Here is a 15,785-nt window from a genome sequence, read left to right on the forward strand (position 1 = left end):
CTTATTAAGTTTTGAATAATTATTTTATAGTGAGAAATGCTTTGCTATAAGAGTTATAATTTAATTGGCCAGGACATTACTTGACATGACTGAGCAATCAAAATTAGTATCTTATCAATTAAAATAATTTTGTGTACATGCTGAAAAAAGACTAAAAAAAACAACAGCATTTCAATTAATAAAATGCAAAACACAGGAAATAACCAATTTACCTGTAGGCAATAAAATTTATGATTCTCTGACAATAATTAGGCTACATGTCAAGTCTACAGGGGTTTTATGGACCCTTATCAGACTGGACCAGACAGGATCTTGTATATTGGGGATTAAAAAGTCTGGTATTTGGAGGGGGGGGGGGGGGAGGTCACTTATATAGGAGATTTTCTTTCCCTTTAAATAGATCCACCTCAGTTCATATAGACTCTGTAGAAAACGGGTAAAAAAACTGACTTTTTCAAATATAAGAAATAAAATGAGATATTTTCCGCGAATAATCAAAAAATCGATAACCCTAAAAATGTAGAAAAATTATTCAATTTTCGTTATATGTAATTTGTTTTAAATTTAATAATGGTTTGTTTGGTCCTTTTTGCATTTTAGTGTGTACAGTGAACATTTCTTCAAAAATTCCGGTTTTTTCCGCCATTATACGTAAGTACTCGGAAGCTGTTACGGAAAATATTGTCGTCTGCTAGCCTGACTTTGTCGGTACAAATTGTTGTAGCTCAAAGCCTAAGAATTGTAGGCAACTTCACATTGACAAAAAAAAAAAAAAAAAAAAAAAAAAAAAAAACAACAACAACTGAGACTGTAATTACAAAAATTAAAACAAATTAATTGTTGAATTCAGAAACATCGAAACCTAGATCCGCCGTCGTTTATAATAACGCTATGGAGGATTTAGTGTTCAATTCACATTAATTTAAATACTAGTATACAAATGCTTTTATTCTCATCGCAAAAATACTTAAACTAACTAATTTTAATGTTTTTCCGTAAAATATAGTCTGTCAGTAATTGAGTTTCAAAGCATTCTTAATAAATACAGCAATGATTAATTTCCAGATTCCTATATTATTTTTTTCCGAACGATCTGGAGACTTTTTTTTATTGCCGCGGCGGTCCGGGTCCGATATCCGACGTGGTCATCTTTTTTTATTCATATTGAATTTTTAAATAATTTGGAAACAAAATAAAACAATTTCTGTTATTCATGATATGACCAAACTTTAATTTGAAAGATAGCCTTGATGAACGGATAATTCTGCTTTTTTCCGATCCTTCTTTGTATATTTTATTCTGTATTCTTAAATTAATGCATGTTTTCGGTAATTCTTTAATCATTCGTTTAAAAAACTGCGTTATCTATTATTTGTTTTAGTCCTAAGGTTGCACACAGTCACATTTAGACTTACAAAGTCTGTTGAGATCAAGTTATCTGTAATAAAGTTTATTCTTTCTTCATACTGACGTTAATATGTTCCAAGAAAACCATTCTCTCTCTAAGCTCATCTCAGTTAGAGTCAGAGGTTAGCGATGTTGTAATTTTTTTTCAAAAAGTGCTATCAAAGAGGATTGATTTTATGGCCAAATGCTTCACATTTAATGACTCTTACGACTGATGCCAGTCTAATTCGGATTCAGCATAAAATAATTTAATTATAAAGATTATTTTAAAATTACCCTTTGACTTTTATTGTGTATTACAATATTGCCTGGGGATAAACAATATCCGGTCATTGTTGTTTCAAGCCGGGTCATAAAAATATGTTACCCCACTTACTACAAGTGATAGGTATTTTTATGGTTTTATGGGTTTTTTTTTGCGTTGTAATATATATTTCACTTTCTTTTGTCTTTATATAGTCTTTTCCCTTTCTCTCAGGAATTTTGTTTTTATGATTTTTACCCTTATTTCATGAATCGTATGAACAGAACAGAACATATATTTTATTAGACTTGTACATAGTACATCGTCATAATCAAATACACATAGTGTATACAATAATAATAAAACGTAAAAATCAAATCAAGTGTTACAAGACAAATTATTTATACATAATATCAATTAATATATGCAGAGGATGAACATAAATTATGTTTCAACATTACTTAGAGAACGTCTAACAGTTGATGCGACGTGGTGGGTGTTTGAATAAAATTTCATATAAAATAACTGTGGTTTTGCGTGCATAAGTGTGGCTCGTGGCCGTTAACAGTTACCTATTGTAATCATGGGTTGCATACACACAATAGCATTTGAATAGCCGAGGAGCAGGGCTTTAGTTTCATACTACTAACGGGAGGCAAATGCAGATAAATCTCGGACTACTTGATATATTGAAGTTATCTTTCATTTCGGTCTATTCTCACCTCGGTATGACCTATAGAGCATTGTTCACGACAAAGGAGAAATATTATGTTTGTTTTATACAAATATGTTTGCAAAATATAACAAGGTTTCATTGTATTAAATATATTTCGTTCACGGAATGTCGAAATTATAAACTATGACCAATTTTACAACGTTGAATATTCAAATATTAAACCCAGGTAAATTGAGAAAGCCATATGCATATAAATAACTTAAGTGACAAGTAGTAAAACCTTATTCTTAGGAATCATTTCTATTGTAAGTGTTGCAAGGACGTCAGATAAAACTGACGGGATCACGAGGACGAGAAATAGCACTCCCCTCTATAATAATAATAATAATAAAATCTTTATTTAATGCATACAAAGTGTACATAACATGAAAATGAAACGTAAACTTATTTTCAGTATGGCCTTCAGTTAACAACAACAACAATACACATGTATACGAACATTTACGATAAATTTCACAAAATCATATTTAAAAATAATATATATATATATCTCGATGATCAATGTATTAAATACGATTAGAAGCTTCCCATTCATCCATCCGACAGACACTCAAATGATTATAAAACTATTAAAGAGAAAAAAACGAACAACAGCAAAACAAAATAATAATAAAATAACTGACATCATGATAAGTAAAAACTGTAATAATATAATTATTTTAAGCACTGGACTGTAACATGAACAAATGTCGTTTGATATTATTTTTGAATGTTTGTAATGTATTTGATTCCTTAATTTCAGCAGGTAATTTATTCCAAATATTAACGCTGAAGTACGAGAATGAATCTTTAACTTAAAGATAATTTGTACGAGGTGTTATACGCAAAACAAGATCTTTGTGAGCTGTTGATCGTAGATTATGCAATTTATTATTTGAGACACTTAATATTTCAGTCATGTAGATCGGTACCATGTTATGCATAGATTTGTAAACCATCACAGCTGTGTGATATTTTACCCTGTTACTAAATTTAAGCCATTTTAGATCATTAAACAGTTATAATGTAGGTGACCTTATCGGTCTGTTAAGTATAATCTTGGCCGCTCTTTTTTGTATTACTTGCACTTTATTTATGTAACATTTTGTATCTTTTCCCCAAATAGTACAACAATAATCGAGAATGGGAAGGATATATGCATTATAGTACATCAATTTTGCTTCTTCGCTAAGATAAAAGATGATATTTTTCAGAAGTGCAATTTTTGCATTCAATTTTTTACATACATTGTCTATCTGAGCATGCCAATTTAGTGTATTATCTAGATAAATACCTAACATTTTTTGCACTGTAACATTTTCCAGCTCTATGTCATTTACTTTTAATTCTAGAGCATTACATTTCTTTACTTTCATCGAAGAACCGATTATCATACATTTCGTTTTCTTTGGGTGTTAAGACATGTTGTTTAGAATACACCATTCATTGACGTAGTCGAGGTTTCGTTGTAAAGTGTTTTGAATTTCATCTAACTGATAACCGGTGTTATGCAGTGTAGAGTCATCAGCATATAAGTCTATATTAAGTTCATGATGTATCATTGATATGCCATTGATATATATCAAAAACAATAAAGGTCCTAGAATAGATCCTTGAGGAACGCCCGATTTGACGGTAAGTATGTCTGATTGTAAGTTACCCAGCTGGACTAACTGTTTCCTATTTGATAGATAAGACTTAAAAAGACTTAGTGTATTTCCAGTAAAATGGTATAATTTCAATTTGTAAAGTAATATTTCATGGTCGACAAGATCAAACGCCTTTCTTAAATCAAGAAAAATTGTTCCAATTATTTTTCCACTATCAATATCTTTAATCCAAGCATCAATTAATCTAATTAATGCTGCATTGCAAGAATGATTTTTCCTGAATCCAGACTGTTTGTCGTGTATTATACTTGTATTTTGAAAAAATAATTGAAGATGTGTGGCTATGTGGCGCTCATATATTTTGGAAATGGTAGGTAGAATTGAGATTGGGCGATAATTTTCTGCAAGTTCTTTACTTTCTGATTTAAAAATAGGTAAGACACGAGCCTCTTTAAGTTTATCAGGGAAAATTCCAGCGTATATACTGCTATTTATAATTGATGTAATGCACGGAATAATAATATCCTTACAGTGTTTTAAAATTTTAGGCTCTATTCCATCGAGACCTGTAGATTTATGTGTATTTAGTTTAGAAAAAATATATTTTACTTCAAGTGTTGTTATATTGGGAATACTAAAGGCATGTTCTCCTAAGTGTGAATCAAGTGTCTCTTTCAGATCAGAGAAATTACTTTCAGAAAAAGAAGTTCTTTTTATAATACTTGAAATATTTATGAAATGCTTATTTAACTCATTTATATTCAATTTGTTTAAATCACTTTCCAGCACTTTATCAGTAGTTTCAAGTTTAGACGGAATAGTGACATTTTTCCTTTGATTTAAGTTAGAAACATCTTTTAAGTTTCTCCAAACGTAGCAAGTATCTTTATTGTTTTCAATGGCTTTATTAAAGAATTTTTTCTTGGCTTTTTTTATCATGGAATTTACTTTATTTCTCAATAACTTGTATTGATCAATGTCTCCATTGGCATGACAGGAGTCACGTGAATTTATCATTGTTTTTATTTCTTCCGTGAATCAGTCTGGTTGATGCTCACGTTTTACGCGTTTCTCTTTCATAGGCGCATGTTTCGACAAAACAGTATTTAAAACAGAGTAAAAGAGATCTAAAGACTGATTTGGATTAACAATGGTTTCAGTTATTTCAAGTCCAGAGTTTAAAAGGTCGCACTGAAAATTGTTTTCATCAAAATGTTTCAACATTCTATATTTTATTACTTTATTTACACCTTTCGGTTTAGAGCTATTTCTGTCAATTGAACGCACCATACAAACAGGAAAATCATCACTAATAGACAGTGATGGAACAAATACTTTTATTATATTATCAACATTATTTGCATATATGTGATCAATTATTGTCGAACTTCTTTTCGTTGTTATGGTTGGATTTTGTAAAAGTGCGAAGCGGGTTTGGACTGCCTCTTCTTGGAGACTTAGTCCGTGTCATTGATGAACGTTCCTCTCCTCCCTAAGCGGGGAGTTGGGGGAAGGGAGTGCATTCTGAGTGGTCACAATTTTGTTACCTTTTCCTAGTGATTGATCTGCAATAGATCAGAATAGTTTCTTGTACCGTGGACATGAGCACAAATTCTTTTATACTTTAGAAAAATGTGATATTCAGTCATTTAAAAGTTTTGTTTTAATGTTCGTAAAATATTGAAAATAACATGTGTCTGAGATTGAAAACCGAATATGCATTTCAGTGTTATAAAGTAAAGCATGAAAAAAGTACACTTTAGGCAACTTATTATTGAAATTGAAAATTCAGTATAAATGGTGTTACAATAATTTGATTTTATCCCAATAACATTATATTCCAATAATAGCGATTGCATGTATACATATGAGAAAATCATTTTCCCATTCTCTTTGTAAGTATTTTGTATAAATATAATGGAAGAATCACCTTCATCTTATGACCTTTTTTCATTATAATTATGATATTGGAAGATATTGTTTGTCAACACTAAGTACTCATTGAGTTTTCACTATAAGTGTGTTTTATCATAATCATTATTTTTAATGTAATTACTATGTATTTTATTACTTTTATTTGTAATATCTTATAAATAATAATAATAACAATGATAATAGTAAGATATTAATTATTGTCTATATAAATTCTTTTTCACTGAAGGAAAATTAATTATTTTAACTCCACTGCACACCTCTTTATCGTTTAGTTGGACCCCTTCTGTGATAATTCGCCTCTAATCAGCTACTGTTACATAAAAGCTGGTAGGCAGCAGATAAGATGGGAGTTGTTTATAGGATTGGGGGGGGGGGGGGGGGGGGGGGGGGGGGGGGGAGCGGGGCACTTATGTAGCAGCGGATCTGGGCATTAAACAGAACATTTATGATAAGCATCAAACATTCATATATATGTTTTGTCCGTAATTTTTAACGCTCATGAACATTCCATGTTTCCGTAAATTAATTTTCAGTGTTCAGACCTAATTAACGATATCCTTTCCGCGCCTGTAACGTAATAAAACGTATAAGCGTCTGATGGCCCTTTCACGCTTCCGTAGAATCAACACTATTACACGAAATTCATTTTGAAATTGTTTCTGAAATATCTACAGTAGGTCTGCAGCTCCCAAATACGGAATTATCTAACATCCGAGGCATACACTGACACTTTTAGACAACATCAAAAAGAACCTTTTGAACGATTTGACGAGGTTCGAAAAAAGGTCCAAGCGCATACATAGTGAACCCTGACTATAGACCAATACAAATGCGACTATTTTAGCTTAGCCTGTTTACTTTCATTTTCTTTACTTCCGGTAAATGCTGAAGGACGTCTGACGTCACTTTCTGTGTTGTCAAAAACGTACGTATGCCTGTATAAAACTGTTCGCGTCGTCCTTAAAATATATACAGTATCTGAGAAAACAATAATATACGTTTCATAGCATCATCATCTCGCATGTTCAGATATAGCTGTGCCGACAAAGTGTTCAGCTACCAATTTCAGGATTGTGCGTTCGAGTTCTCTGTCTGACCATATATATTTTCTATTTCATCTGTAAACTTGATAGAAGGGACAATTGTCATATTTTTCAGGATTTATGGTTCAATTATACAATTTCTACAAAACGTTTACTAAAATCTAGAGGACCGGACAAGTGTTCATTCATTCAACGGACAATTCAAGGAACTGACGTCTCTAAAAATGATATGTATCTTACATAAAGTAAGAATAAAAGTAATATCGACAATTACATTACATTGAATTAAAAAATGGTCTGAACAGAATTCGACCCCATGGAATCATGCGTAGAAGAGGGAAGGCTTACCACTACGCCACCGTACCATTTGGTAACTATAGCGGTTATTTTAATTTTATTAAAAATGTAAATGGCATAAGACCACAGTTATTTTTACTATATGTTCTATATAGCGAAGATTAATATGTGCCAGGTCAATACTTACGAACAATATCGCACAGTACTATGGCGTTTTAAAATGTAAAGAAACAAAAGAAATTAAGTCCATTTACAACGTTTCCGGTGAAAACACTAATTCCTCGTTGGAAAAGTGGTTACGTGCTCCGTGTCGTACATCAGTTCTCAGACCAATATGCCTTTTTCTTTTCATTTTATTTTAAAATCTATATTAATTTCTTACTTATCAGTTAGGTTTAACAAAGACAACCGAAGTTTGTTAATCAAGTTCCAACTTTCACTAATGCTTCTGAAGCACTCCTGTGATATTTTATTTAAAGCACAGTTGGTTTGTTCTATATATTTTATGACAATGACCATATACTTTACTTTAGATAGCATTGCCCTGCAATAACTTTATTTCTGATTTATCTAAAAATGCTGAGCCGTGCCATAGGAAAACCAACATAGTGGGTTTGCGACCAGCATGGATCCAGACCAGCCTGCGCATCCGCGCAGTCTGGTCAGGGTCCATGCTGTTCGCCAACGGTTTCTCTAATTGCAATAGGCTTTGAAAGCGAACAGCATGGGTCCTGACCAGACTGCGCGGATGCGCAGGCTGGTCTGGATCCATGCTGGTCGCAAACCCACTATGTTGGTTTTCTCATGGCATGGCTCACTACACCAAGAACAAAGAACGAATAAGAATCTTACACAAAGTTTGTTATGGATCTTCTTTTGATCAAATTTTACAGCATATAATGTAATTACATGTACCTATAGCTAAGTTTTTCAATACATCTGAAAGAATTGACATCACAAAATGTCACAATCATATGCATATTTTGATGCATTGACTTTGTTGTAGATAAATATTCAAACTATATATTCGTAAATTCCTTACTAGTGTAGGTTTGCGGGAGTCAGCTACCAATGGTTTATCTACTGTCAAAAACAAATCAAGCTGTGCTGTATTGAGGTAGGTTGTATTTACAGCCATTGATGACCTTCCACTTTTTGCTTTCTTTCACGAAAATAATTATAAGGGAAACATTGGACGTTTTTAGATATTAAAACAAAAGGATTAGTGTAATGTAACTACATATTTCTTACTAAAGATACATGGACTACATTTACAAATATCAGAAAGGCGCTCTTTAAAATAAGTGTACAGATATAATTAATATAGCAATGCTATACTGAACAAAACAGGTAAACCGCCATTAGTTCTTTTGCCAGTAATTAAAAAAAATACTGAAAGTACAATTTTGAAATTTAGTCTACCCTTAGAGCAATATGCACTTAGTAAGTATTCACAATTTCAAAAAGATCAAATTATGCTATCATATAAATTCGTTCATTTTACGACTTCGGAATTAATTTTAAACCATTAAAAATGTAATAACATAAACATATTGATAAATCAGGTAACATTAGATGAATATTGTTTCTTTCGGACTAAGTTAGGTCCGCTAGGACAAGTATGTGAAGTAACACATCAAATAACGCTGTTCTTACAAAAAAATCAACTGTTTATTGTTGTTTTAAGGTAGTTATGCATTTTCAGATGAAATAAAGAGAATATCAGTAAACCACGGCTTTCAAAACATAAAGAGATACTTAGAAAATTCGGCAAATAAAAAAGCTAGTGTCGTGTGCTTGATATTTTGCTACTGATTTGAAACATGACTGTGTGAGTCTACGGGAAAATCACAATTTTGATGACAATTTCACTTTCTGAAAGAATCTTTACAGTTGTAAATTGACGTAATATCCTTTTTAATGGACAATTAGAAACGTATAGGTCTGTATGAGATAAAATGATACTTTAATATCAAGCTGATTTTATTACTAAACTTTTTTATGCCTGTTAAAGAAAGATAAAAAATAAGTTATTAGCGGCAAAATCACATCACCAGTAATCACTTCCCTTTATCTTCAATATAAACACTAAACAGTAATGCGGCGTGTTCATGTTAAAATAAAATCCAACGGACACTTACATGTGTCTCTTTTTTATTTATTTTACAACACACAGAGAAATATTATGGATATTGTACATTGTTATGAAAATTTTAATCCATTTCTTTTGATGAACAGGAATATTTACACTATATAAACACCCTGTCCATTCTTCATAACTGGAAGTCCGTTACTTATGGTTTATCTATACTACTGACTACGGTCAAAACTCCTAGAGCATATTGCTATAAGTTTATGTTGATTCATTGTGAACATGTATAGCCATAGGTGTCCCTTGACTTCCACTTCTGAATTCTTTTAAGACAAAACTAAAAGAGCATATTGCTATAAGTTTATGTTGATTCATTGTGAACATGTATAGCCATAGGTGTCCCTTGACCTCCACTTTTGATTTCTTTTAAGACATCACTGATCTTTTATTTACAGGATATAAGACGAAAACGATCCAATATGTAAAATACTGGACCGTCCAGTATTTCACATATTTGATCGTTTGAGGCTTATATCTTACTTAAAACATTGTTTTTATGACAAAACCAATAAAGAAGTACGTATGAACTATTGCCGTAAAATATTTAAAAATTAATTCGGTTTTATTTACTTTACCGCAGTTAATAACAGTTGCTCAAGTTCCTCAAGTACAGAAGCATGGAGGGGACATCGGATTTTTTAATTTTAATTTATGTCGTGGCCACGAGATATAACTAAGAAAAAAAAACGAAAAACAAAAAAAATGTTATCTTGTGGCCACGAGATATAACTAAGAAAAAAACACAACAAAACAATAATTATTGCTTAATTCGTGGCCACGAATTATAACTAAGAAAAAAAAAACCAAAAAAAAAAAAAAACGATTTCTTAATTCGTGGCCACGAAATATAACTAAGAATAAAACAAAAACGATTTTTGCTAATTCGTGGCCACGAAATATAACTAAGAAAAAAACCCCGATTTTTTTTTGGCCACGAAATATAACTAATTATGTGTCAGTCACACTACACCGTAAAGCGTTAACGGATCCCCCCCCCCCCCACCCCTGCTGCTCGGTGCTCTCGTGATCGGTGTATGGGGCGCATAAAACGCACAATGACCGAAGGATTAACGCACATATACAGGACCAACAACTTTCAATTAACGGATATCACCGCACTAGTAACGGATTTGTATCGCGTAAAACGTAAGCGCAACGCCGCAACGCACGTTACATCCGTTACATGTCCGGTAGTAGTCCGGCCGTGAATCAGGTCCACCGGACAAGAACAGATGCGAACCATACAAGTACAGACTAGGGAACGCACGAGTAACGAACAAAACGCATATCAGCGCATTGCTACCGTACATCTAACGGAGGCGAAGCGCGACAGTACGATTGTGACACTACGATGGTAAAGCGCGACAGTGTGATGGCGAAGCGCGACACTACGATGGTGAAGCGCGACAGTACGATGGCGAAGCGCGACACTACGATGGTGAAACGCGACAGTACGATGGCGAAGCGCGACACTACGACAGACAAAACAGTCCCTCTTACTGTCGCGCTTCGCGATCGCACTGTCGTGTTGTCACCATCGTACTGTCGCACTTCGTCATCGTACTGTCGCGCTTCGCAATCGTACCGTCGTTCCTTCGCGCTTCGCATTCACAGGGAGCAGGCACTGGCCCTAACAGAACACCGTAAAAAAACAAATGGGAGAAAATAGTTTTAAAAAAGTAAAATGAAATAATAGTGCCTCAGCTCGGTTATGCTTTAAAAGATTGTGCCTCAAAACATATCCTTTTTTTTCTCATAATCTTGGCAGAAAAACATGCCTCAGTGTAGCTACGGGCCTGCAATATGAGGGTTTTCCCATCCATTCACACTTGCGCCAACAAGCCAACTATTATCAAACTTCGCATATCTTTTATTTTAAACGAGAATGCTACTGAAAATACTAAAAATGGAAACGCCGCACTTAATAACATACACATGTAACCCATTTTGTCTTTATCCTGGATAGGAAGTTCTATACCTTACAATCTGTAGACATAATTAATTCCCTTTATAAGGACTAAACATGAAAAAGTAATTTCGCACTTTCATTTGATCAAATTTTACAGCACATAATGTAATCATTATACCTGTGGCTAAGTTTTACAATAAATCTAAAAGAATTGACTTCACAAAAATGTTACATATGTATATTTTTATGCAGTGAGTTTGTTGTGAGTTTTCTGAAACTGACTACGGTCACGGTAATTAAGGTATGAAAATTCATAAATTATTGGAGAGACCTCTCCATAGTGTTGGTTTTCAAACTAGGAGGATTTAGACTACCAGTAATCTGCTAATTTTACGGCGTAAGATTTCACTTTCTAGCGCAAATCACGGGGAGCCAGTCTAAAGTGGCTAAATGCGCTTTCGCACAAGTAAGTTTTGAAATACTCTAAGACGAAAATAATTGTTCGTTTAAAATAAAGAAATATAGTGTTATACTATTGTTACAAATGTTGGAAACGGTTCAGTTATTAATAGCAAAATATAAAGATATATATATTTACTATTCTTTGTTCGCAGTATTCAAAGATATGCATATGCATTGAATCACGTTAAAATATATTTCGTTCAATTAAATGAATTTATTGTTTAACTGACGGTTCGTTTGCCCCGTTCGTTTGGGCCACGGAAGATCTGCCGGAATAAGAAGAGCTCTTCCGAGATGTTCAATTGTGCGTATTTTGTTTTTAGAAGATCTTCTGTGTCTTCCACCCGATTGTCGGAAGAGGTAGCAGAGATCTTAATCATGGGATGAAAACACGGCTGCAATTCGACATATAAAACTTTAAAAACTGTTTATAATAAACTAGAACAAATAAAATGTTTAGAATTTCATTTTCAAATTGCACATTAACAATAAAATGAAGAGAATGATATATTATTTCACTTCCGACAGGCGTCCGTTCGATTGGGATTTTCTTCCAAGCCGCTTGTAAGGCCTTTCTAAAGCTTCTCGGAAGCTATTCTCTTGGGCCCAAACCGATTGGGGCAGTTGAGAAACAAGCTTGTCAGGTGAGGTTCTCGCAAAAATGGTTATATGCCAGTTTGGCAGCTTTCACCAGGGCCAAGTTCGGACTTGAAGCCAAAGACTTCAGTGTACAATTATTGCAGTGGTAGCTTTTGAACATTTTTAAATGAAATTCAGTAATTAGGAAATGCTTTGATCTACAGTCCTCGGATTGGCGGAGGCTTTTGAGATCATTAGGTCGTGGTTACAGTGACCTGAACCAGGAAAACAGACTATAACCCAAGAAAGCTTGGGCCTAGGATCTCTAAACTCGATCCGAAGGTTGACCATCACCAACAGAATGATGACCCCTAATAGGTCACAGTGATCTGCATCAGGGAATCTGTTTTTCATATAAAGCACAAGCTATCATATAACCAGAGATATGTTATCTTTGTCCCTGATATAACTTTAAACGGAGCAACACTGGACCTCTCCTAGGTTTCTTTTTTAAAAGAAGCCTACTTGTGTTCTAGGTTGATTTAATGAACATATATAACCATAGGTGTCCCTTGACTTCCACTTTTGCTTTCATTCACGAAACTTTATTTAGGACGTTTTATTTTAATATTAAAACAAGCAAAGATAGGAAATTTAAACATAGCCTAACATATATATGTTAGTTGTTAAATTATTGCAAACACTTGAAATTTCAGTTCCTTGAAGTGTTCCAAATAAGCAGGAGGTAATTGTGATTGAAATATATATATAACTTTAACATACATCTTTGTTGCCATAAGATAGGCTTTATTTTAGATTAACAGCAAAACTTGCTTCAATATCATCCAATATTATTCTTAAATTCACTTTTGTTTAAAGATTGTTTGTATCATGTGATTCTCCACAGTGATATATTACTAATTGAAATTTTGAGATTAATGGTTCTGTGATTGCAAATAACAACAGTTCTTGCTTTATAGCCACTGGTAGCTCATAATTATGGGTGGCCCCTCGAGGAAGCTCTAAGTCATGTTTATGGATCAAAGTCCAACACAGTGGTTTTACCCTTATTGGTACAGTAGACACTGCCGTCATTAGGATCACATGGTTTTACCATCGTCACGTGATTTGCTCGAAAGGCAGGGAGGATTGTTTGCTGCGAGATACTAAAGGTAATGGGGACGTTAAACGTAGATCACATTTGATATGGCCTTATGTAAAATATATAATTCTATTATGATGTCACCAAAGGCAAAGGGCTGTATTCATAGACAATACTCCAACACCACTCATTGAGTACACTCAAATAAATTGCCTAACGGTCACGTCTTTACCATTTGTATTCATAAAGGTGAGTGACAGTCGAGTCAACTCCCAAGAGTGGGTGACTGTTGAGGGAGGTCCGGGGTCCCTTGAGTGTTTCTCAAGGTCTCATAATGTAAGTTTAGATGATTAATTTACAATACGTGTATTTAATTGATTTGAAGGTAAGATAACAGTGTCATGTTAAAGCGGAAGTTCATATTTGTGCAAAGTATTATTTTGGAAAGATATATTATGTTCTTTTTCAATGCATGTTGTTGAGGATGACGAAAACGCAAAAAGACCCAACAAATTAAAAGACTGTTTAATTAATAAAAATGGATATAGAAAATCAAATATACATCTACTAAACCTAGCCTAACGGGGCTCATCAGTCACTCCCAGAAACACACGTCGTAGTAACAAATATTTACATTTCACAAGCCTAGATATCGGTTAATTCATACTGAAAAATATAAAATATCCGTCAAATTAAATGTCATGAATAACCTATCATTATTAAATCTTATTGTTTCAACGGAAGCATTTATTAAATAAAAAGATATGAGCCGCGCCATGAGAAAACCAACATAGTGCGTTTGAAGTCTGGTCAAGATCCATGTTGTTCGCTTTCAAAGCCTATTGTAATTAGAGAAACTATTAGCGAATAGTATGGATCATGACCAGACTGCGCCGAAACGCAGGTTGGTCTGGATCCATGCTGGTCGTAAATGCACTATGTTGGTTTTCTCATGGTGCGGCTCAAGTATGTTTTTAGTAATTTAAATTTAAAACAAGGAGCAGCGTTCAATAAACGCTTGATGCCCCCGGTGGCATCCTTGTCGATACAAAGCAACCTAAGTCCAAAATGAGGTCGTGGTCAAACTGAGGTCAGGTGATGTTTGAAGATGAGAAATGGTCACAGGTTACATCTGTATTAGTATCAATTCATTCTTGTAAGCGGTATTGATGCTAGACGAAACGGTCCCATTTGGTTAACCAAGAGATGGCCCATATAAAGCAACATAAGTCCAAAATGCGGTCAAGGTCAAAGTAAAACTGAGGTCAGGTGATGTCTGAAGATGAGGAATAGTCACAGGTTACATCTGCATTAGTATCAAGTCATTCTAGGAAGGGGTATTGATGCTAGACGAAACGGTCCCATTTGGTTAACCTCGTACGGACGAACGAACGAACGAACGAACGGACGAACGAAAGAACGGACGGATAGGACAATCACTATATGCCTCCCGTATCAGTAGATGCCGGGGGCATAAAAATACGCGAGCTGGCATTCGGGAAACACCAACAAATAATGGCAGAGTTAAAAATTCAGTTGTTTAAATAAATTTCAATTTCAGCGAAAATAAAACTCTATATTTCTAAGTATAAATTAAATTCTACTAATGCAGATGAGTAGACTGGCTAATGGACGGGCGAACGGACGGACGGACATATTATAAAACAAAAAGACGAACGGACGGACGGATAAACATAGAGACGAGCAATAAAATGACAACTTCCAACTACAAAAATAATGGTCAGCACTTTCGAATATATTTGATGTTATTGTCATATAAACCGTAATAATCCTCTAAATCCATTGCGTACAATGAAACCATTACTCAAGCACGGTCCTTCCGAAAGTTAAGATTGAGTGGAATTTATGAATATGACTTTCGAACTCCACTCACACTCCCGCAAGGTCTACTCGAGGTCCACTTAAGTGATACTTACCCAAGTTTGAGTCAAGTGTGAGTTTGAGTAACGACTATGAATATAGCGCTATGTTATAAGTAAAACATAGCTTACAGCAAAAGTCATTGTTGAGAGGACATCTTGGTTTACGAACCACATGGCTGACAGACCGGCAATGTTCTGATAATCTTCGTCTGTTTGTTTTCCGTAGAAGCCTAAAGGCAATTAATGTCACTGTATGCAAAGACGATCAGTTATTCATAGATTTAGTGACACACTTCTTATCTTGTAACAAACGATTTGGGACTAAAATAGATTTGACCTTGGTATGGTGTTATATCGCCTGACCTAGGCAATGAATTAAGTAACATCACGCATGTGAACCTACATATTGGTGTTCTGTTAAAAAATGCAGTGGCGTGTTTTGAAATA

At 34.1% G+C, this 15,785-nt stretch overlaps 1 non-coding gene across 1 annotated transcript; it reads left to right on the top strand.

Annotated features, from left to right (window-relative positions):
- The first annotated feature begins 5,295 nt into the window (after positions 1-5,295).
- LOC128555412 (small nucleolar RNA U3) lies at positions 5,296-5,509 on the top strand. The gene has a single exon (XR_008370049.1). It is a non-coding gene; the product is annotated as a small nucleolar RNA U3 (small nucleolar RNA).
- The last annotated feature ends 10,276 nt before the right edge of the window (positions 5,510-15,785 follow it).

Source organism: Mercenaria mercenaria, chromosome 2 (assembly GCF_021730395.1).
Source record: "Mercenaria mercenaria strain notata chromosome 2, MADL_Memer_1, whole genome shotgun sequence".
Lineage (NCBI taxonomy): Eukaryota > Metazoa > Mollusca > Bivalvia > Venerida > Veneridae > Mercenaria > Mercenaria mercenaria.